The sequence below is a fragment of the Pantherophis guttatus genome, chromosome 13 (genome assembly GCF_059756535.1).
Source record: "Pantherophis guttatus breed Tessera chromosome 13, ASM5975653v1, whole genome shotgun sequence".
NCBI lineage: Eukaryota > Metazoa > Chordata > Lepidosauria > Squamata > Colubridae > Pantherophis > Pantherophis guttatus.
Genome location: NC_142075.1, coordinates 234,725 through 258,287, shown reverse-complemented (window position 1 = coordinate 258,287; position 23,563 = coordinate 234,725).

Here is a 23,563-nt window from a genome sequence, read left to right as displayed (position 1 = left end):
ATGGGCAGTAGGCCTCAATTCAGCCAGAAAACTTAACTTTTCACACACAGCTCAGATATGCAAAACAAACATATATTCATGTACCCGACACTCTGAAAAGCCCAAAAAACAGTCATTTTTTTCAAATCTGAGCTTTCCCTGAGCAGATAGACCAAAGTGAATCTCAGAAAGGGCAGTAGGGCTCAATTCAGCCAGAAAACTTAACTTTTGACCCAAGCTCAGATTTTCAAAAGAAACAGATGTTCATGTTACGCAAAGTATGAAAAGAGCAAAAACACACAATTCTCAAATCTGAACTTTACCTGAGGATCTGTATATCAGAATAGGCAGTATTACTCAATTCAGCCAGAAAACTTAACTTTTGACACACAGCTCAGGTATGCAAAAGAAACGTATATTCATGCACCCCACAGTCTAAGAAGCCCAAAAAACAGTCAATTTTTTCAAACCTGAGCTTTCCCTGAGGAGATAGACCAAAGTGCATCTCAGAATGGGCAGTAGGGCTCAATTCAGCCAGAAAACTTAACTTTTGACACACAGCTCAGGTATGCAAAACAAAGGTATATTCATGCACCCCACAGTCTGAGAAGCCCAAAAAACAGTCAATTTTTTCAAACCTGAGCTTTCCCTGAGGAGATAGACCAAAGTGCATCTCAGAATGGGCAGTAGGGCTCAATTCAGCCAGAAATCTTAACTTTTGACACACAGCTCAGATATGCAAAACAAACATATATTCATGTACCCCACAGTCTGAGAAGCCCAAAAAACAGTCAATTTTTTCAAATCTGAGCTTTCCCTGAGGAGATAGACCAAAGTGAATCTCAGAAAGGGCAGTAGGGCTCAATTCAGCCAGAAAACTTAACTTTTAACCCAAGCTCAGATTTTCAAAAGAAACAGATGTTCATGTTACGCAAAGTATGAAAACACCTAAAACACGCAATTCTCAAATCTGAACTTTACCTGAGGATCTGTATATCAGAATAGGCAGTAGGACACAATTCAGCCAGAAAACTTTTGACACACAGCTCAGGTATGCAAAACAAACGTATATTCATGCAACCCACAGTCTGAGAAGCCCAAAAAACAGTCATTTTTTTTCAAATCTGAGCTTTCCCTGAGGAGATAGACCAAAGTGAATCTCAGAAAGGGCAGTAGGGCTCAATTCTGCCAGAAAACTTAACTTTTGACACACAGCTCCGATATGCAAACCAAATATATATACATGTACCCCACAGTCTGAGAAGCCCAAAAAACAGTCAATTTTTTCAAATCTGAGCTTTCCCTGAGGAGATAGACCAAAGTGAATCTCAGAAAGGGCAGTAGGGCTCAATTCAGCCAGAAAACTTAACTTTTGACACACAGCTCAGATATGCAAACCAAATATATATTCATGTACCCCACAGTCTGAGAAGCCCAAAAAATAGTCAATTTTTTCAAATCTGAGCTTTCCCTGAGGAGATAAACCAAAGTGAATCTCAGAAAGGGCAGTAGGGCTCAATTCTGCCAGAAAACTTAACTTTTGACCCAAGCTCAGATTTTCAAAAGAAACACATGTTCATGTTACGCAAAGTATGAAAACAGCAAAAACACACAATTCTCAAATCTGAACTTTACCTGAGGATCTATATCTCAGAATAGGCAGTAGGACTCAATTCAGCCAGAAAACTTAACTTTTGACACACAGCTCAGGTATGCAAAACAAACGTATATTCATGCACCCCACAATCTGAGAAGCCCAAAAAACAGTCAATTTTTTCAAATCTGAGCTTTCCCTGAGGAGATAACCAAAGTGAATGTCAGAAAGGACAGTAGGGCTCAATTCAGCCAGAAAACTTAACTTTTGACACACAGCTCAGATATGCAAACCAAACATATATTCATGTACCCCACAGTCTGAGAAGCCCAAAAAACAGTCAATTTTTTCAAATCTGAGCTTTCCCTGAGGAGATAGACCAAAGTGAATCTCAGAAAGGGCAGTAGGGCTCAATTCAGCCAGAAAACTTAACTTTTGACCCAAGCTCAGATTTTCAAAAGAAACAGATGTTCATGTTACGCAAAGTATGAAAACACCTAAAACACACAATTCTCAAATCTGAACTTTACCTGAGGATCTGTATCTCAGAATAGGCAGTAGGATTCAATTCAGCTAGAAAACTTAACTTTTGACACACAGCTCAGGTATGCAAAACAAACGTATATTCATGCACCCACAGTCTGAGAAGCCCAAAAAACAGTCAATTTTTTCAAATCTGAGCTTTCCCTGAGCAGATAGAACAAAGTGCATCTCAGAATGGGCAGTACGGCTCAATTCAGCCAGAAAACTTAACTTTTGACACACAGCTCAGGTATGCAAAACAAACGTATATTCATGCACCCCACAGTCTGAGAAGCCCAAAAAACAGTCAATTTTTTCAAATCTGAGCTTTCCCTGAGGAGATAGACCAAAGTGAATCTCAGAAAGGGCAGTAGGGCTCAATTCAGCCAGAAAACTTAACTTTTGACCCAAGCTCAGATTTTCAAAAGAAACAGATGTTCATGTTACGCAAAGTATGAAAACACCTAAAACACGCAATTCTCAAATCTGAACTTTACCTGAGGATCTGTATATCAGAATAAGCAGTAGGACTCAATTCAGCCAGCAAACTTAACTTTTGACCCAAGCTCAGATTTTCAAAAGAAACACATGTTCATGTTTCGCAAAGTATGAAAACACCAAAAACACACAATTCTCAAATCTGAACTTTACCTGAGGATAAGTATATCAGAATAGGCAGTAGGACTCAATTCAGCCAGAAAACTTTTGACACACAGCTCAGGTATGCAAAACAAACGTATATTCATGCACCCCACAGTCTGAGAAGCCCAAAAAACAGTCAATTTTTTCAAATCTGAGCTTTCCCTGAGGAGATAGACCAAAGTGCATCTCAGAAAGGGCAGTAGGGCTCAATTCAGCCAGAAAACTTAACTTTTGACCCAAGCTCAGATTTTCAAAAGAAACAGATGTTCATGTTACGCAAAGTATGGAAACACCTAAAACACACAATTCTCAAATCTGAACTTTACCTGAGGATCTGTATCGCAGAATAGGCAGTAGGATTCAATTCAGCTAGAAAACTTAACTTTTGACACACAGCTCAGGTATGCAAAACAAACGTATATTCATGCACCCCACAGTCTGAGAAGCCCAAAAAACAGTCAATTTTTTCAAATCTGAGCTTTCCCTGAGGAGATAGACCAAAGTGCATCTCAGAATGGGCAGTAGGGCTCAATTCAGCCAGAAAACTTAACTTTTGACACACAGCTCAGATATGCAAAACAAATATATATTCATGCACCCCACAGTCTGAGAAGCCCAAAAAACAGTCAATTTTTTCAAATCTGAGCTTTCCCTGAGATAGACCAAAGTGCATCTCAGAATGGGCAGTAGGGCTCAATTCAGCCAGAAAACTTAACTTGTGACACACAGCTCAGGTATGCAAAACAAACGTATATTCATGCACCTCACAGTCTGAGAAGCCCAAAAAATAGTCAATTTTTTCAAATCTGAGCTTTCCCTGAGGAGATAGAACAAAGTGCATCTCAGAATGGGCAGTACGGCTCAATTCAGCCAGAAAACTTAACTTTTAACACACAGCTCAGTTATGCAAAAGAAACGTATATTCATGCACCCCACAGTCTGAGAAGCCCAAAAAACAGTCAATTTTTTCAAATCTGAGCTTTCCCTGAGCAGATAGAACAAAGTGTATCTCAGAATGGGCAGTACGGCTCAATTCAGCCAGAAAACTTAACTTTTGACACACAGCTCAGGTATGCAAAACAAACGTATATTCATGCACCCCACAGTCTGAGAAGCCCAAAAAACAGTCAATTTTTTCAAATCTGAGCTTTTCCTGAGGAGATAGAACAAAGTGCATCTCAGAATAGGCAGTAGGGCTCAATTCAGCCAGAAAACTTAACTTTTGACCCAAGCTCAGATTTTCAAAAGAAACACATGTTCATGTTACGCAAAGTATGAAAACAGCAAAAACACACAATTCTCAAATCTGAACTTTACCTGAGGATCTGTATATCAGAATAGGCAATAGGACTCAATTCAGCCAGAAAACTTAGCTTTTGACACACAGCTCAGGTATGCAAAACAAACGTATATTCATGCACCCCACAATCTGAGAAGCCCAAAAAACAGTCAATTTTTTCAAATCTGAGCTTTCCCTGAGGAGATAACCAAAGTGAATCTCAGAAAGGGCAGTACGGCTCAATTCAGCCAGAAAACTTAACTTTTGACACACAGCTCAGATATGCAAACCAAACATATATTCATGTACCCCACAGTCTGAGAAGCCCAAAAAACAGTCAATTTTTTCAAATCTGAGCTTTCCCTGAGGAGATAGACCAAAGTGAATCTCAGAAAGGGCAGTAGGGCTCAATTCAGCCAGAAAACTTAACTTTTGACCCAAGCTCAGATTTTCAAAAGAAACAGATGTTCATGTTACGCAAAGTATGGAGACACCTAAAACACACAATTCTCAAATCTGAACTTTACCTGAGGATCTGTATCTCAGAATAGGCAGTAGGATTCAATTCAGCTAGAAAACTTAACTTTTGACACACAGCTCAGGTATGCAAAACAAACGTATATTCATGCACCCCACAATCTGAGAAGCCCAAAAAACAGTCAATTTTTTCAAATCTGAGCTTTTCCTGAGGAGATAGACCAAAGTGCATCTCAGAATGGGCAGTAGGGCTCAATTCAGCCAGAAAACTTAACTTTTGACACACAGCTCAGATATGCAAAACAAATATATATTCATGCACCCCACAGTCTGAGAAGCCCAAAAAACAGTCAATTTTTTCAAATCTGAGCTTTCCCTGAGATAGACCAAAGTGCATCTCAGAATGGGCAGTAGGGCTCAATTCAGCCAGAAAACTTAACTTGTGACACACAGCTCAGGTATGCAAAACAAACGTATATTCATGCACCTCACAGTCTGAGAAGCCCAAAAAATAGTCAATTTTTTCAAATCTGAGCTTTCCCTGAGGAGATAGAACAAAGTGCATCTCAGAATGGGCAGTACGGCTCAATTCAGCCAGAAAAATTAACTTTTGACACACAGCTCAGGTATGCAAAACAAACGTATATTCATGCACCCCACAGTCTGAGAAGCCCCAAAAACAGTCAATTTTTTCAAATCTGAGCTTTCCCTGAGGAGATAGAACAAAGTGCATCTCAGAATGGGCAGTATGGCTCAATTCAGCCAGAAATCTTAACTTTTGACACACAGCTCAGATATGCAAAACAAACATATATTCATGTACCCCACAGTCTGAGAAGCCCAAAAAACAGTCAATTTTTTCAAATCTGAGCTTTCCCTGAGGAGATAGACCAAAGTGAATCTCAGAAAGGGCAGTGGGGCTCAATTCAGCCAGAAAACTTAACTTTTGACCCAAGCTCAGATTTTCAAAAGAAACACATGTTCATGTTACGCAAAGTATGAAAACACCTAAAACACGCAATTCTCAAATCTGAACTTTACCTGAGGATCTGTATATCAGAATAGGCAGTAGGACACAATTCAGCCAGAAAACTTTTGACACACAGCTCAGGTATGCAAAACAAACGTATATTCATGCAACCCACAGTCTGAGAAGCCCAAAAAACAGTCATTTTTTTTCAAATCTGAGCTTTCCCTGAGGAGATAGACCAAAGTGAATCTCAGAAAGGGCAGTAGGGCTCAATTCTGCCAGAAAACTTAACTTTTGACACACAGCTCAGATATGCAAACCAAATATATATTCATGTACCCCACAGTCTGAGAAGCCCAAAAAACAGTCAATTTTTTCAAATCTGAGCTTTCCCTGAGGAGATAGACCAAAGTGAATCTCAGAAAGGGCAGTAGGGCTCAATTCAGCCAGAAAACTTAACTTTTGACACACAGCTCAGATATGCAAACCAAATATATATTCATGTACCCCACAGTCTGAGAAGCCCAAAAAATAGTCAATTTTTTCAAATCTGAGCTTTCCCTGAGGAGATAAACCAAAGTGAATCTCAGAAAGGGCAGTAGGGCTCAATTATGCCAGAAAACTTAACTTTTGACCCAAGCTCAGATTTTCAAAAGAAACACATGTTCATGTTACGCAAAGTATGAAAACAGCAAAAACACACAATTCTCAAATCTGAACTTTACCTGAGGATCTATATCTCAGAATAGGCAGTAGGACTCAATTCAGCCAGAAAACTTAACTTTTGACACACAGCTCAGGTATGCAAAACAAACGTATATTCATGCACCCCACAATCTGAGAAGCCCAAAAAACAGTCAATTTTTTCAAATCTGAGCTTTCCCTGAGGAGATAACCAAAGTGAATCTCAGAAAGGACAGTAGGGCTCAATTCAGCCAGAAAACTTAACTTTTGACACACAGCTCAGATATGCAAACCAAACATATATTCATGTACCCCACAGTCTGAGAAGCCCAAAAAACAGTCAATTTTTTCAAATCTGAGCTTTCCCTGAGGAGATAGACCAAAGTGAATCTCAGAAAGGGCAGTAGGGCTCAATTCAGCCAGAAAACTTAACTTTTGACCCAAGCTCAGATTTTCAAAAGAAACAGATGTTCATGTTACGCAAAGTATGAAAACACCTAAAACACACAATTCTCAAATCTGAACTTTACCTGAGGATCTGTATCTCAGAATAGGCAGTAGGATTCAATTCAGCTAGAAAACTTAACTTTTGACACACAGCTCAGGTATGCAAAACAAACGTATATTCATGCACCCACAGTCTGAGAAGCCCAAAAAACAGTCAATTTTTTCAAATCTGAGCTTTCCCTGAGCAGATAGAACAAAGTGCATCTCAGAATGGGCAGTACGGCTCAATTCAGCCAGAAAACTTAACTTTTGACACACAGCTCAGGTATGCAAAACAAACGTATATTCATGCACCCCACAGTCTGAGAAGCCCAAAAAACAGTCAATTTTTTCAAATCTGAGCTTTTCCTGAGGAGATAGAACAAAGTGCATCTCAGAATAGGCAGTAGGACTCAATTCAGCCAGAAAACTAAACTTTTGACCCAAGCTCAGATTTTCAAAAGAGACACATGTTCATGTTTCGCAAAGTATGGAAACACCGAAAACACACAATTCTCAAATCTGAACTTTACCTGAGGATCTGTATATCAGAAGAGGCAGTAGGACTCAATTCAGCCAGAAAACTTTTGACACACAGCTCAGGTATGCAAAACAAACGTATATTCATGCACCCCACAGACTGAGAAGGCCAAAAAACAGTCAATTTTTTCAAATCTGAGCTTTCCCTGAGGAGATAGACCAAAGTGAATCTCAGAAAGGGCAGTAGGCCTCAATTCATCCAGAAAACTTAACTTTTGACACACAGCTCAGATATGCAAACCAAACATATATTCATGCACCCCACAGTCTGAGAAGCCCAAAAAACAGTCAATTTTTTCAAATCTGAGCTCTCCCTGAGGAGATAGAACAAAGTGCATCTCAGAATGGGCAGTATGGCTCAATTCAGCCAGAAAACTTAACTTTTGACACACAGCTCAGGTATGCAAAACAAACGTATATTCATGCACCCCACAGTCTGAGAAGCCCAAAAAACAGTCAATTTTTTCAAATCTGAGCTTTCCCTGAGGAGATAGAACAAACTGCATCTCAGAATGGGCAGTATGGCTCAATTCAGCCAGAAATCTTAACTTTTGACACACAGCTCAGATATGCAAAACAAACATATATTCATGTACCCCACAGTCTGAGAAGCCCAAAAAACAGTCAATTTTTTCAAATCTGAGCTTTCCCTGAGGAGATAGACCAAAGTGAATCTCAGAAAGGGCAGTAGGGCTCAATTCAGCGGAAAAACTTAACTTTTGACCCAAGCTCAGATTTTCAAAAGAAACAGATGTTCATGTTACGCAAAGTATGAAAACACCTAAAACACACAATTCTCAAATCTGAACTTTACCTGAGGATCTGTATATCAGAATAGGCAGTAGGATTCAATTCAGCCAGAAAACTTAACTTTTGACACACAGCTCAGGTATGCAAAAGAAACGTATATTCATGCACCCCACAGTCTGAGAAGCCCAAAAAACAGTCAATTTTTTCAAATCTGAGCTTTCCCTGAGGAGATAGACCAAAGTGCATCTCAGAATGGGCAGTAGGGCTCAATTCAGCCAGAAAACTTAACTTTTGACACACAGCTCAGATATGCAAAACAAACATATATTCATGCACCCCACAGTCTGAGAAGCCGAAAAAACAGTCAATTTTTTCAAATCTGAGCTTTCCCTGAGATAGACCAAAGTGCATCTCAGAATGGGCAGTAGGCCTCAATTCAGCCAGAAAACTTAACTTTTCACACACAGCTCAGATATGCAAAACAAACATATATTCATGTACCCGACACTCTGAAAAGCCCAAAAAACAGTCATTTTTTTCAAATCTGAGCTTTCCCTGAGCAGATAGACCAAAGTGAATCTCAGAAAGGGCAGTAGGGCTCAATTCAGCCAGAAAACTTAACTTTTGACCCAAGCTCAGATTTTCAAAAGAAACAGATGTTCATGTTACGCAAAGTATGAAAAGAGCAAAAACACACAATTCTAAAATCTGAACTTTACCTGAGGATCTGTATATCAGAATAGGCAGTATTACTCAATTCAGCCAGAAAACTTAACTTTTGACACACAGCTCAGGTATGCAAAAGAAACGTATATTCATGCACCCCACAGTCTAAGAAGCCCAAAAAACAGTCAATTTTTTCAAACCTGAGCTTTCCCTGAGGAGATAGACCAAAGTGCATCTCAGAATGGGCAGTAGGGCTCAATTCAGCCAGAAAACTTAACTTTTGACACACAGCTCAGGTATGCAAAACAAACGTATATTCATGCACCCCACAGTCTGAGAAGCCCAAAAAACAGTCAATTTTTTCAAACCTGAGCTTTCCCTGAGGAGATAGACCAAAGTGCATCTCAGAATGGGCAGTAGGGCTCAATTCAGCCAGAAATCTTAACTTTTGACACACAGCTCAGATATGCAAAACAAACATATATTCATGTACCCCACAGTCTGAGAAGCCCAAAAAACAGTCAATTTTTTCAAATCTGAGCTTTCCCTGAGGAGATAGACCAAAGTGAATCTCAGAAAGGGCAGTAGGGCTCAATTCAGCCAGAAAACTTAACTTTTAACCCAAGCTCAGATTTTCAAAAGAAACAGATGTTCATGTTACGCAAAGTATGAAAACACCTAAAACACGCAATTCTCAAATCTGAACTTTACCTGAGGATCTGTATATCAGAATAGGCAGTAGGACACAATTCAGCCAGAAAACTTTTGACACACAGCTCAGGTATGCAAAACAAACGTATATTCATGCAACCCACAGTCTGAGAAGCCCAAAAAACAGTCATTTTTTTTCAAATCTGAGCTTTCCCTGAGGAGATAGAACAAACTGCATCTCAGAATGGGCAGTATGGCTCAATTCAGCCAGAAATCTTAACTTTTGACACACAGCTCAGATATGCAAAACAAACATATATTCATGTACCCCACAGTCTGAGAAGCCCAAAAAACAGTCAATTTTTTCAAATCTGAGCTTTCCCTGAGGAGATAGACCAAAGTGAATCTCAGAAAGGGCAGTAGGGCTCAATTCAGCGGAAAAACTTAACTTTTGACCCAAGCTCAGATTTTCAAAAGAAACAGATGTTCATGTTACGCAAAGTATGAAAACACCTAAAACACACAATTCTCAAATCTGAACTTTACCTGAGGATCTGTATATCAGAATAGGCAGTAGGATTCAATTCAGCCAGAAAACTTAACTTTTGACACACAGCTCAGGTATGCAAAAGAAACGTATATTCATGCACCCCACAGTCTGAGAAGCCCAAAAAACAGTCAATTTTTTCAAATCTGAGCTTTCCCTGAGGAGATAGACCAAAGTGCATCTCAGAATGGGCAGTAGGGCTCAATTCAGCCAGAAAACTTAACTTTTGACACACAGCTCAGATATGCAAAACAAACATATATTCATGCACCCCACAGTCTGAGAAGCCGAAAAAACAGTCAATTTTTTCAAATCTGAGCTTTCCCTGAGATAGACCAAAGTGCATCTCAGAATGGGCAGTAGGCCTCAATTCAGCCAGAAAACTTAACTTTTCACACACAGCTCAGATATGCAAAACAAACATATATTCATGTACCCGACACTCTGAAAAGCCCAAAAAACAGTCATTTTTTTCAAATCTGAGCTTTCCCTGAGCAGATAGACCAAAGTGAATCTCAGAAAGGGCAGTAGGGCTCAATTCAGCCAGAAAACTTAACTTTTGACCCAAGCTCAGATTTTCAAAAGAAACAGATGTTCATGTTACGCAAAGTATGAAAAGAGCAAAAACACACAATTCTAAAATCTGAACTTTACCTGAGGATCTGTATATCAGAATAGGCAGTATTACTCAATTCAGCCAGAAAACTTAACTTTTGACACACAGCTCAGGTATGCAAAAGAAACGTATATTCATGCACCCCACAGTCTAAGAAGCCCAAAAAACAGTCAATTTTTTCAAACCTGAGCTTTCCCTGAGGAGATAGACCAAAGTGCATCTCAGAATGGGCAGTAGGGCTCAATTCAGCCAGAAAACTTAACTTTTGACACACAGCTCAGGTATGCAAAACAAACGTATATTCATGCACCCCACAGTCTGAGAAGCCCAAAAAACAGTCAATTTTTTCAAACCTGAGCTTTCCCTGAGGAGATAGACCAAAGTGCATCTCAGAATGGGCAGTAGGGCTCAATTCAGCCAGAAATCTTAACTTTTGACACACAGCTCAGATATGCAAAACAAACATATATTCATGTACCCCACAGTCTGAGAAGCCCAAAAAACAGTCAATTTTTTCAAATCTGAGCTTTCCCTGAGGAGATAGACCAAAGTGAATCTCAGAAAGGGCAGTAGGGCTCAATTCAGCCAGAAAACTTAACTTTTAACCCAAGCTCAGATTTTCAAAAGAAACAGATGTTCATGTTACGCAAAGTATGAAAACACCTAAAACACGCAATTCTCAAATCTGAACTTTACCTGAGGATCTGTATATCAGAATAGGCAGTAGGACACAATTCAGCCAGAAAACTTTTGACACACAGCTCAGGTATGCAAAACAAACGTATATTCATGCAACCCACAGTCTGAGAAGCCCAAAAAACAGTCATTTTTTTTCAAATCTGAGCTTTCCCTGAGGAGATAGACCAAAGTGAATCTCAGAAAGGGCAGTAGGGCTCAATTCTGCCAGAAAACTTAACTTTTGACACACAGCTCCGATATGCAAACCAAATATATATTCATGTACCCCACAGTCTGAGAAGCCCAAAAAACAGTCAATTTTTTCAAATCTGAGCTTTCCCTGAGGAGATAGACCAAAGTGAATCTCAGAAAGGGCAGTAGGGCTCAATTCAGCCAGAAAACTTAACTTTTGACACACAGCTCAGATATGCAAACCAAATATATATTCATGTACCCCACAGTCTGAGAAGCCCAAAAAATAGTCAATTTTTTCAAATCTGAGCTTTCCCTGAGGAGATAAACCAAAGTGAATCTCAGAAAGGGCAGTAGGGCTCAATTCTGCCAGAAAACTTAACTTTTGACCCAAGCTCAGATTTTCAAAAGAAACACATGTTCATGTTACGCAAAGTATGAAAACAGCAAAAACACACAATTCTCAAATCTGAACTTTACCTGAGGATCTATATCTCAGAATAGGCAGTAGGACTCAATTCAGCCAGAAAACTTAACTTTTGACACACAGCTCAGGTATGCAAAACAAACGTATATTCATGCACCCCACAATCTGAGAAGCCCAAAAAACAGTCAATTTTTTCAAATCTGAGCTTTCCCTGAGGAGATAACCAAAGTGAATGTCAGAAAGGACAGTAGGGCTCAATTCAGCCAGAAAACTTAACTTTTGACACACAGCTCAGATATGCAAACCAAACATATATTCATGTACCCCACAGTCTGAGAAGCCCAAAAAACAGTCAATTTTTTCAAATCTGAGCTTTCCCTGAGGAGATAGACCAAAGTGAATCTCAGAAAGGGCAGTAGGGCTCAATTCAGCCAGAAAACTTAACTTTTGACCCAAGCTCAGATTTTCAAAAGAAACAGATGTTCATGTTACGCAAAGTATGAAAACACCTAAAACACACAATTCTCAAATCTGAACTTTACCTGAGGATCTGTATCTCAGAATAGGCAGTAGGATTCAATTCAGCTAGAAAACTTAACTTTTGACACACAGCTCAGGTATGCAAAACAAACGTATATTCATGCACCCACAGTCTGAGAAGCCCAAAAAACAGTCAATTTTTTCAAATCTGAGCTTTCCCTGAGCAGATAGAACAAAGTGCATCTCAGAATGGGCAGTACGGCTCAATTCAGCCAGAAAACTTAACTTTTGACACACAGCTCAGGTATGCAAAACAAACGTATATTCATGCACCCCACAGTCTGAGAAGCCCAAAAAACAGTCAATTTTTTCAAATCTGAGCTTTTCCTGAGGAGATAGAACAAAGTGCATCTCAGAATAGGCAGTAGGACTCAATTCAGCCAGAAAACTAAACTTTTGACCCAAGCTCAGATTTTCAAAAGAGACACATGTTCATGTTTCGCAAAGTATGGAAACACCGAAAACACACAATTCTCAAATCTGAACTTTACCTGAGGATCTGTATATCAGAATAGGCAGTAGGACTCAATTCAGCCAGAAAACTTTTGACACACAGCTCAGATATGCAAAACAAACATATATTCATGTACCCCACAGTCTGAGAAGCCCAAAAAACAGTCAATTTTTTCCAATCTGAGCTTTCCCTGAGGAGATAGACCAAAGTGAATCTCAGAAAAGGCAGTAGGGCTCAATTCAGCGGAAAAACTTAACTTTTGACCCAAGCTCAGATTTTCAAAAGAAACAGATGTTCATGTTACGCAAAGTATGAAAACACCTAAAACACACAATTCTCAAATCTGAACTTTACCTGAGGATCTGTATATCAGAATAGGCAGTAGGATTCAATTCAGCTAGAAAACTTAACTTTTGACACACAGCTCAGGTATGCAAAAGAAACGTATATTCATGCACCCCACAGTCTGAGAAGCCCAAAAAACAGTCAATTTTTTCAAATCTGAGCTTTCCCTGAGGAGATAGACCAAAGTGCATCTCAGAATGGGCAGTAGGGCTCAATTCAGCCAGAAAACTTAACTTTTGACACACAGCTCAGATATGCAAAACAAACATATATTCATGCACCCCACAGTCTGAGAAGCCGAAAAAACAGTCAATTTTTTCAAATCTGAGCTTTCCCTGAGATAGACCAAAGTGCATCTCAGAATGGGCAGTAGGGCTCAATTCAGCCAGAAAACTTAACTTTTGACACACAGCTCAGGTATGCAAAACAAACGTATATTCATGCACCCCACAGTCTGAGAAGCCCAAAAAACAGTCAATTTTTTCAAATCTGAGCTTTTCCTGAGGAGATAGAACAAAGTGCATCTCAGAATAGGCAGTAGGACTCAATTCAGCCAGAAAACTAAACTTTTGACCCAAGCTCAGATTTTCAAAAGAGACACATGTTCATGTTTCGCAAAGTATGGAAACACCGAAAACACACAATTCTCAAATCTGAACTTTACCTGAGGATCTGTATATCAGAATAGGCAGTAGGACTCAATTCAGCCAGAAAACTTTTGACACACAGCTCAGATATGCAAAACAAACATATATTCATGTACCCCACAGTCTGAGAAGCCCAAAAAACAGTCAATTTTTTCCAATCTGAGCTTTCCCTGAGGAGATAGACCAAAGTGAATCTCAGAAAAGGCAGTAGGGCTCAATTCAGCGGAAAAACTTAACTTTTGACCCAAGCTCAGATTTTCAAAAGAAACAGATGTTCATGTTACGCAAAGTATGAAAACACCTAAAACACACAATTCTCAAATCTGAACTTTACCTGAGGATCTGTATATCAGAATAGGCAGTAGGATTCAATTCAGCTAGAAAACTTAACTTTTGACACACAGCTCAGGTATGCAAAAGAAACGTATATTCATGCACCCCACAGTCTGAGAAGCCCAAAAAACAGTCAATTTTTTCAAATCTGAGCTTTCCCTGAGGAGATAGACCAAAGTGCATCTCAGAATGGGCAGTAGGGCTCAATTCAGCCAGAAAACTTAACTTTTGACACACAGCTCAGATATGCAAAACAAACATATATTCATGCACCCCACAGTCTGAGAAGCCGAAAAAACAGTCAATTTTTTCAAATCTGAGCTTTCCCTGAGATAGACCAAAGTGCATCTCAGAATAGGCAGTAGGCCTCAATTCAGCCAGGAAACTTAACTTTTCACACACAGCTCAGATATGCAAAACAAACATATATTCATGTACCCGACACTCTGAAAAGCCCAAAAAACAGTCATTTTTTTCAAATCTGAGCTTTCCCTGAGCAGATAGACCAAAGTGAATCTCAGAAAGGGCAGTAGGGCTCAATTCAGCCAGAAAACTTAACTTTTGACCCAAGCTCAGATTTTCAAAAGAAACAGATGTTCATGTTACGCAAAGTATGAAAACAGCAAAAACACACAATTCTAAAATCTGAACTTTACCTGAGGATCTGTATATCAGAATAGGCAGTATTACTCAATTCAGCCAGAAAACTTAACTTTTGACACACAGCTCAGGTATGCAAAACAAACGTATATTCATGTACCCCACAGTCTAAGAAGCCCAAAAAACAGTCAATTTTTTCAAACCTGAGCTTTCCCTGAGGAGATAGACCAAAGTGCATCTCAGAATGGGCAGTAGGGCTCAATTCAGCCAGAAAACTTAACTTTTGACACACAGCTCAGGTATGCAAAACAAACGTATATTCATGCACCCCACAGTCTGAGAAGCCCAAAAAACAGTCAATTATTTCAAACCTGAGCTTTCCCTGAGGAGATAGACCACAGTGCATCTCAGAATGGGCAGTAGGGCTCAATTCAGCCAGAAAACTTAACTTTTGACACACAGCTCAGGTATGCAAAACAAACGTATATTCATGCACCCCACAGTCTGAGAAGCCCAAAAAACAGTCAATTTTTTCAAATCTGAGCTTTCCCTGAGGAGATAGAACAAAGTGCATCTCAGAATGGGCAGTACGGCTCAATTCAGCCAGAAAAATTAACTTTTGACACACAGCTCAGGTATGCAAAACAAACGTATATTCATGCACCCCACAGTCTGAGAAGCCCCAAAAACAGTCAATTTTTTCAAATCTGAGCTTTCCCTGAGGAGATAGAACAAAGTGCATCTCAGAAATGGCAGTAGGGCTCAATTCTGCCAGAAAACTTAACTTTTGACCCAAGCTCAGATTTTCAAAAGAAACACATGTTCATGTTACGCAAAGTATGAAAACAGCAAAAACACACAATTCTCAAATCTGAACCTTACCTGAGGATCTATATCTCAGAATAGGCAGTAGGACTCAATTCAGCCAGAAAACTTAACTTTTGACACACAGCTCAGGTATGCAAAACAAACGTATATTCATGCACCCCACAATCTGAGAAGCCCAAAAAACAGTCAATTTTTTCAAATCTGAGCTTTCCCTGAGGAGATAACCAAAGTGAATCTCAGAAAGGACAGTAGGGCTCAATTCAGCCAGAAAACTTAACTTTTGACACACAGCTCAGATATGCAAACCAAACATATATTCATGTACCCCACAGTCTGAGAAGCCCAAAAAACAGTCAATTTTTTCAAATCTGAGCTTTCCCTGAGGAGATAGACCAAAGTGAATCTCAGAAAGGGCAGTAGGGCTCAATTCAGCCAGAAAACTTAACTTTTGACCCAAGCTCAGATTTTCAAAAGAAACAGATGTTCATGTTACGCAAAGTATGAAAACACCTAAAACACACAATTCTCAAATCTGAACTTTACCTGAGGATCTGTATCTCAGAATAGGCAGTAGGATTCAATTCAGCCAGAAAACTTAACTTTTGACACACAGCTCAGATATGCAAACCAAACATATATTCATGTACCCCACAGTCTGAGAAGCCCAAAAAACAGTCAATTTTTTCAAATCTGAGCTTTCCCTGAGGAGATAGACCAAAGTGAATCTCAGAAAGGGCAGTAGGGCTCAATTCAGCCAGAAAACTTAACTTTTGACCCAAGCTCAGATTTTCAAAAGAAACAGATGTTCATGTTACGCAAAGTATGAAAACACCTAAAACACGCAATTCTCAAATCTGAACTTTACCTGAGGATCTGTATATCAGAATAGGCAGTAGGACTCAATTCAGCCAGAAAACTTAACTTTTGACCCAAGCTCAGATTTTCAAAAGAAACACATGTTCATGTTTCGCAAAGTATGAAAACACCAAAAACACACAATTCTCAAATCTGAACTTTACCTGAGGATAAGTATATCAGAATAGGCAGTAGGACTCAATTCAGCCAGAAAACTTTTGACACACAGCTCAGGTATGCAAAACAAACGTATATTCATGCAACCCACAGTCTGAGAAGCCCAAAAAACAGTCAATTTTTTCAAATCTGAGCTTTCCCTGAGGAGATAACCAAAGTGAATCTCAGAAAGGACAGTAGGGCTCAATTCAGCCAGAAAACTTAACTTTTGACACACAGCTCAGATATGCAAACCAAACATATATTCATGTACCCCACAGTCTGAGAAGCCCAAAAAACAGTCAATTTTTTCAAATCTGAGCTTTCCCTGAGGAGATAGACCAAAGTGAATCTCAGAAAGGGCAGTAGGGCTCAATTCAGCCAGAAAACTTAACTTTTGACCCAAGCTCAGATTTTCAAAAGAAACAGATGTTCATGTTACGCAAAGTATGAAAACACCTAAAACACACAATTCTCAAATCTGAACTTTACCTGAGGATCTGTATCTCAGAATAGGCAGTAGGATTCAATTCAGCCAGAAAACTTAACTTTTGACACACAGCTCAGATATGCAAACCAAACATATATTCATGTACCCCACAGTCTGAGAAGCCCAAAAAACAGTCAATTTTTTCAAATCTGAGCTTTCCCTGAGGAGATAGACCAAAGTGAATCTCAGAAAGGGCAGTAGGGCTCAATTCAGCCAGAAAACTTAACTTTTGACCCAAGCTCAGATTTTCAAAAGAAACAGATGTTCATGTTACGCAAAGTATGAAAACACCTAAAACACGCAATTCTCAAATCTGAACTTTACCTGAGGATCTGTATATCAGAATAGGCAGTAGGACTCAATTCAGCCAGAAAACTTAACTTTTGACCCAAGCTCAGATTTTCAAAAGAAACACATGTTCATGTTTCGCAAAGTATGAAAACACCAAAAACACACAATTCTCAAATCTGAACTTTACCTGAGGATAAGTATATCAGAATAGGCAGTAGGACTCAATTCAGCCAGAAAACTTTTGACACACAGCTCAGGTATGCAAAACAAACGTATATTCATGCAACCCACAGTCTGAGAAGCCCAAAAAACAGTCAATTTTTTCAAATCTGAGCTTTCCCTGAGGAGATAGACCAAAGTGAATCTCAGAAAGGGCAGTAGGGCTCAATTCAGCCAGAAAACTTAACTTTTGACACACAGCTCAGATATGCAAACCAAACATATATTCATGTACCCTACAGTCTGAGAAGCCCAAAAAACAGTCAATTTTTTCAAATCTGAGCTTTCCCTGAGGAGATAGACCAAAGTGAATCTCAGAAAGGGCAGTAGGGCTCAATTCAGCCAGAAAACTTAACTTTTGACCCAAGCTCAGATTTTCAAAAGAAACAGATGTTCATGTTACGCAAAGTATGAAAACACCTAAAACACGCAATTCTCAAATCTGAACTTTACCTGAGGATCTGTATATCAGAATAGGCAGTAGGACTCAATTCAGCCAGAAAACTTAACTTTTGACCCAAGCTCAGATTTTCAAAAGAAACACATGTTCATGTTTCGCAAAGTATGAAAACACCAAAAACACACAATTCTCAAATCTGAACTTTACCTGAGGATAAGTATATCAGAATAGGCAGTAGGACTCAATTCAGCCAGAAAACTTTTGACACACAGCTCAGGTATGCAAAACAAACGTATATTCATGCAACCCACAGTCTGAGAAGCCCAAAAAACAGTCAATTTTTTCAAATCTGAGCTTTCCCTGAGGAGATAGACCAAAGTGAATCTCAGAAAGGGCAGTAGGGCTCAATTCAGCCAGAAAACTTAACTTTTAACCCAAGCTCAGATTTTCAAAAGAAACAGATGTTCATGTTACGCAAAGTATGAAAACACCTAAAACACGCAATTCTCAAATCTGAACTTTACCTGAGGATCTGTATATCAGAATAGGCAGTAGGACACAATTCAGCCAGAAAACTTTTGACACACAGCTCAGGTATGCAAAACAAACGTATATTCATGCAACTCACAGTCTGAGAAGCCCAAAAAACAGTCATTTTTTTCAAATCTGAGCTTTCCCTTAGGAGATAGACCAAAGTGAATCTCAGAAAGGGCAGTAGGGCTCAATTCTGCCAGAAAACTTAACTTTTGACACACAGCTCAGATATGCAAACCAAATATATATTCATGTACCCCACAGTCTGAGAAGCCCAAAAAACAGTCAATTTTTTCAAATCTGAGCTTTCCCTGAGGAGATAGACCAAAGTGAATCTCAGAAAGGGCAGTAGGGCTCAATTCAGCCAGAAAACTTAACTTTTGACACACAGCTCAGATATGCAAACCAAATATATATTCATGTACCCCACAGTCTGAGAAGCCCAAAAAATAGTCAATTTTTTCAAATCTGAGCTTTCCCTGAGGAGATAAACCAAAGTGAATCTCAGAAAGGGCAGTAGGGCTCAATTCTGCCAGAAAACTTAACTTTTGACCAAAGCTCAGATTTTCAAAAGAAACACATGTTCATGTTACGCAAAGTATGAAAACAGCAAAAACACACAATTCTCAAATCTGAACTTTACCTGAGGATCTATATCTCAGAATAGGCAGTAGGACTCAATTCAGCCAGAAAACTTAACTTTTGACACACAGCTCGGGTATGCAAAACAAACGTATATTCATGCACCCCACAGTCTGAGAAGCCCAAAAAACAGTCAATTTTTTCAAATCTGAGCTTTCCCTGAGGAGATAGACCAAAGTGCATCTCAGAATGGGCAGTAGGGCTCAATTCAGCCAGAAAACTTAACTTTTGACACACAGCTCAGATATGCAAAACAAATATATATTCATGCACCCCACAGTCTGAGAAGCCCAAAAAACAGTCAATTTTTTCAAATCTGAGCTTTCCCTGAGATAGACCAAAGTGCATCTCAGAATGGGCAGTAGGGCTCAATTCAGCCAGAAAACTTAACTTGTGACACACAGCTCAGGTATGCAAAACAAACGTATATTCATGCACCTCACAGTCTGAGAAGCCCAAAAAATAGTCAATTTTTTCAAATCTGAGCTTTCCCTGAGGAGATAGAACAAAGTGCATCTCAGAATGGGCAGTACGGCTCAATTCAGCCAGAAAAATTAACTTTTGACACACAGCTCAGGTATGCAAAACAAACGTATATTCATGCACCCCACAGTCTGAGAAGCCCCAAAAAACAGTCAATTTTTTCAATTCTGAGCTTTCCCTGAGGAGATAGACCAAAGTGAATCTCAGAAAGGGCAGTAGGGCTCAATTCAGCCAGAAAACTTAACTTTTAACCCAAGCTCAGATTTTCAAAAGAAACAGATGTTCATGTTACGCAAAGTATGAAAACACCTAAAACACGCAATTCTCAAATCTGAACTTTACCTGAGGATCTGTATATCAGAATAGGCAGTAGGACACAATTCAGCTAGAAAACTTTTGACACACAGCTCAGGTATGCAAAACAAACGTATATTCATGCACCCCACAGTCTGAGAAGCCCAAAAAACAGTCAATTTTTTCAAATCTGAGCTTTCCCTGAGGAGATAGACCAAAGTGCATCTCAGAATGGGCAGTAGGGCTCAATTCAGCCAGAAAACTTAACTTTTGACACACAGCTCAGATATGCAAAACAAATATATATTCATGCACCCCACAGTCTGAGAAGCCCAAAAAACAGTCAATTTTTTCAAAGCTGAGCTTTCCCTGAGGAGATAGACCAAAGTGAATCTCAGAAAGGGCAGTAGGGCTCAATTCAGCCAGAAAACTTAACTTTTGACACACAGCTCAGATATGCAAACCAAATATATATTCATGTACCCCACAGTCTGAGAAGCCCAAAAAATAGTCAATTTTTTCAAATCTGAGCTTTCCCTGAGGAGATAAACCAAAGTGAATCTCAGAAAGGGCAGTAGGGCTCAATTCTGCCAGAAAACTTAACTTTTGACCCAAGCTCAGATTTTCAAAAGAAACACATGTTCATGTTACGCAAAGTATGAAAACAGCAAAAACACACAATTCTCAAATCTGAACTTTACCTGAGGATCTATATCTCAGAATAGGCAGTAGGACTCAATTCAGCCAGAAAACTTAACTTTTGACACACAGCTCAGGTATGCAAAACAAACGTATATTCATGCACCCCACAATCTGAGAAGCCCAAAAAACAGTCAATTTTTTCAAATCTGAGCTTTCCCTGAGGAGATAACCAAAGTGAATCTCAGAAAGGACAGTAGGGCTCAATTCAGCCAGAAAACTTAACTTTTGACACACAGCTCAGATATGCAAACCAAACATATATTCATGTACCCCACAGTCTGAGAAGCCCAAAAAACAGTCAATTTTTTCAAATCTGAGCTTTCCCTGAGGAGATAGACCAAAGTGAATCTCAGAAAGGGCAGTAGGGCTCAATTCAGCCAGAAAACTTAACTTTTGACCCAAGCTCAGATTTTCAAAAGAAACAGATGTTCATGTTACGCAAAGTATGAAAACACCTAAAACACACAATTCTCAAATCTGAACTTTACCTGAGGATCTGTATCTCAGAATAGGCAGTAGGATTCAATTCAGCTAGAAAACTTAACTTTTGACACACAGCTCACGTATGCAAAAGAAACGTATATTCATGCACCCCACAGTCTGAGAAGCCCAAAAAACAGTCAATTTTTTCAAATCTGAGCTTTCCCTGAGGAGATAGACCAAAGTGCATCTCAGAATGGGCAGTAGGGCTCAATTCAGCCAGAAAACTTAACTTTTGACACACAGCTCAGATATGCAAAACAAACATATATTCATGCACCCCACAGTCTGAGAAGCCCAAAAAACAGTCAATTTTTTCAAATCTGAGCTTTCCCTGAGATAGACCAAAGTGCATCTCAGAAAGGGCAGTAGGGCTCAATTCAGCCAGAAAACTTAACTTTTGACCCAAGCTCAGATTTTCAAAAGAAACAGATGTTCATGTTACGCAAAGTATGAAAACACCTAAAACACACAATTCTCAAATCTGAACTTTACCTGAGGATCTGTATCTCAGAATAGGCAGTAGGATTCAATTCAGCTAGAAAACTTAACTTTTGACACACAGCTCAGGTATGCAAAACAAACGTATATTCATGCACCCCACAGTCTGAGAAGCCCAAAAAACAGTCAATTTTTTCAAATCTGAGCTTTCCCTGAGGAGATAGAACAAAGTGCATCTCAGAATGGGCAGTACGGCTCAATTCAGCCAGAAAACTTAACTTTTGACACACAGCTCAGGTATGCAAAACAAACGTATATTCATGCACCCCACAGTCTGAGAAGCCCCAAAAACAGTCAATTTTTTCAAATCTGAGCTTTCCCTGAGGAGATAGAACAAAGTGCATCTCAGAATGGGCAGTAGGGCTCAATTCAGCCAGAAATCTTAACTTTTGACAAATAGCTCAGATATGCAAAACAAACATATATTCATGTACCCCACAGTCTGAGAAGCCCAAAAAACAGTCAATTTTTTCAAATCTGAGCTTTCCCTGAGGAGATAGACCAAAGTGAATCTCAGAAAGGGCAGTAGGGCTCAATTCAGCCAGAAAACTTAACTTTTGACCCAAGCTCAGATTTTCAAAAGAAACAGATGTTCATGTTACGCAAAGTATGAAAACACCTAAAACACGCAATTCTCAAATCTGAACTTTACCTGAGGATCTGTATATCAGAATAGGCAGTAGGACTCAATTCAGCCAGAAAACTTAACTTTTGACCCAAGCTCAGATTTTCAAAAGAAACACATGTTCATGTTTCGCAAAGTATGAAAACACCAAAAACACACAATTCTCAAATCTGAACTTTACCTGAGGCTAAGTATATCAGAATAGGCAGTAGGACTCAATTCAGCCAGAAAACTTTTGACACACAGCTCAGGTATGCAAAACAAACATATATTCATGCACCCCACAGTCTGAGAAGCCCAAAAAACAGTCAATTTTTTAAAATCTGAGCTTTCCCTGAGGAGATAGACCAAAGTGAATCTCAGAAAGGGCAGTAGGGCTCAATTCAGCCAGAAAACTTAACTTTTGACACACAGCTCAGATATGCAAACCAAACATATATTCATGTACCCCACAGTCTGAGAAGCCCAAAAAACAGTCAATTTTTTCAAATCTGAGCTTTCCCTGAGGAGATAGACCAAAGTGAATCTCAGAAAGGGCAGTAGGGCTCAATTCAGCCAGAAAACTTAACTTTTGACCCAAGCTCAGATTTTCAAAAGAAACAGATGTTCATGTTACGCAAAGTATGGAAACACCTAAAACACACAATTCTCAAATCTGAACTTTACCTGAGGATCTGTATCTCAGAATAGGCAGTAGGATTCAATTCAGCTAGAAAACTTAACTTTTGACACACAGCTCAGGTATGCAAAACAAACGTATATTCATGCACCCCACAGTCTGAGAAGCCCAAAAAACAGTCAATTTTTTCAAATCTGAGCTTTCCCTGAGGAGATAGACCAAAGTGCATCTCAGAATGGGCAGTAGGGCTCAATTCAGCCAGAAAACTTAACTTTTGACCCAAGCTCAGATTTTCAAAAGAAACAGATGTTCATGTTACGCAAAGTATGAAAACACCTAAAACACACAATTCTCAAATCTGAACTTTACCTGAGGATCTGTATCTCAGAATAGGCAGTAGGATTCAATTCAGCTAGAAAACTTAACTTTTGACACACAGCTCAGGTATGCAAAACAAACGTATATTCCTGCACCCCACAGTCTGAGAAGCCCCAAAAACAGTCAATTTTTTCAAATCTGAGCTTTCCCTGAGGAGATAGAACAAAGTGCATCTCAGAATGGGCAGTAGGGCTCAATTCAGCCAGAAAACTTAACTTTTGACAAATAGCTCAGATATGCAAAACAAACATATATTCATGTACCCCACAGTCTGAGAAGCCCAAAAAACAGTCAATTTTTTCAAATCTGAGCTTTCCCTGAGGAGATAGACCAAAGTGAATCTCAGAAAGGGCAGTAGGGCTCAATTCAGCCAGAAAACTTAACTTTTGACCCAAGCTCAGATTTTCAAAAGAAACAGATGTTCATGTTACGCAAAGTATGAAAACA